The sequence below is a fragment of the Coregonus clupeaformis genome, unplaced genomic scaffold (genome assembly GCF_020615455.1).
Source record: "Coregonus clupeaformis isolate EN_2021a unplaced genomic scaffold, ASM2061545v1 scaf1150, whole genome shotgun sequence".
NCBI lineage: Eukaryota > Metazoa > Chordata > Actinopteri > Salmoniformes > Salmonidae > Coregonus > Coregonus clupeaformis.
Genome location: NW_025534604.1, coordinates 111,501 through 113,730, shown reverse-complemented (window position 1 = coordinate 113,730; position 2,230 = coordinate 111,501).

Sequence of the window (2,230 nt, the reverse complement as noted above, 5' to 3'; positions counted from 1 at the left end):
GTTGTTCAATGACAGACATGTATTTCTTTAAAATCTATCAATTGATGGTTTCATTTCAAAGAGACAAATAATCATGATTTTTTTGTGCAATTTTCTATACATCTGCCTCACTCACAGAGAAATAAGTAGTACTGCTAGGTTTTACAGAGTAATAATAAAAAAAACTGCCTCACTCTCAGAGAAATAAGTAGTACTGCTAGGTTTTACACAGTAATAATATATATCTGCCTCACTCTCAGATAAATAAGTAGCACTGCTAGGTTTTACACAGTCAAATGTGACCCACCGGCTCGATTCGGTCTTATGTAGCAACAGGTATATCATACACTATAGTTGAGGAACAATGGGAAAGTAATTCTGCTTTGAAAGATGATCAACTTGTAACCTCAATTTTGAGAAAATGATCTTTGAAAGTTGTGGTACACCTACTGGAGAGCTCTTCTTTATCTACAGTGGTATTACTTTGGCAGATAATGTCACCCATCTAAATAAATAGTATATATATATATATAGTTAACTAAATGTATGGTGTTTTTGGTTTATGTCAGTTCCATTGTTTGTTATGCTATGAATTGTTATTTTATGGTTGTAAGTGGTAAAATTAACTAATTAATTAATTACTACTTTAGTAAGGATATACTTTATTCAGTACTACTGCAGTTGCTAAATAATTCCAATAGATGGCAGCATAAGACCACGAATGACATTTCAGAAGGTTAGTTTAGTTTTTCCTGGATACACCACCACTCCCCTCACAGGAAAATCTCCTGCACACGCTTTTACTGTCCCTTTCCACACTGCTAACGCAAGAGGAACGACTGAAAAAGCATTTAACAGATTACTGTGAAATAATATAATGATGATTCATGTTTATTATTACCTGTTTTATACTCATGTTTTGAAATCATACTTCATTACTATAATGATTATCAATAAGCCTGAACATTAATTTAGTCACCTCTGGTCGAGAAAACGTATTTTCCTAGTACTTTCATTGTCAGATTCATCAACCAGCAGCAAGCACTCTGCCTTCTAGCACAAGCGAGGGGCATGTTGAGGTACATTGCTAACCGGCAAGGGTGCATGATGTAATTTATTGGTGGGCTGGAAGACGCACTCTTGTCTTATCTATTCCGAGGTTGTTTAATCGCAATATTAGATATTTAAAAATGCATGTATACTAGGGTTGAGGTTGGAGCATCTGACTAGGATTATTTACCAGGGTTCAACACCTGCTATAGTCACTATTTAATTGCTCTTCCAAAAGCATCACAGGCCTAATACGAGATATATAGCTAACTAAAGTAATGAGTGACCATTTTAGAAAATCATGGGACACATAGTATTTGGTTAAATGCTATTTTATGTCAATCATATTGCTGCTTGTAGCCTATAACTGATGCTTCGTGGTCTTATGCTGCCATCTATTGGAAATATTTAGCTATTATGTACTCCCGAGTGGCGCAGTGGTCTAAGGCACTGCATCGCAGTGCTAGCTGTGCCACTAGAGATCCTGGTTCGAATCCAGGCTCTGCTGTAGCCGGCCGCAACCGGGAGACCAATGGGGCGGCGCACAATTGGCCCAGCATCGTCCAGGTAGGGGAGGGAATGGCCGGCAGGGGAGGTAGCTCAGTTGGTAGAGCATGGCTGCTTTAACCAGGGTTGTGGGTTCGATTCCCACGGGGGTCCAGTATGAAAATAAAAAAGAATAATGTATGCACTAACTGTAAGTCGCTCTGGATAAGAGCGTCTGCTAAATGACAAAAATGTAAATGTATTAAAAGTTATAAATTCATGTACAGACGTTGGTGAGGCAGCTGAGAAATAAAGTGTATTAGATCAGTCTCAAACCTGCCCCACGCCAATTGCTGGACTTTCACACAGAGTTTATTAGGTCACCCAATTCAAACCACATTTGAAAAAATAAAACAAATGTATCTTATTTATCAATGGCTCTGTTTGCTATTATACATATAATAAAAATAACAACAAAGTAATTAAAACACTATTTAATACTATAATTGTATTTATTAAGATAATATTATTACTAAAATAGTTTCCTAAAAGTGTTCTAGGCTACCCTACCCTAGAATTAGGGGTTACGGCTAAAATAGGTTATAAGTAGGGTAAGAGTTTCTGTATAGCACTTTGTGACATCTGCTGGTGTAAAAAGGGCTTTATAAATACATTTGATTGATTGTTGGGTTTAGGGTTTTTTATGGCAAAAAAC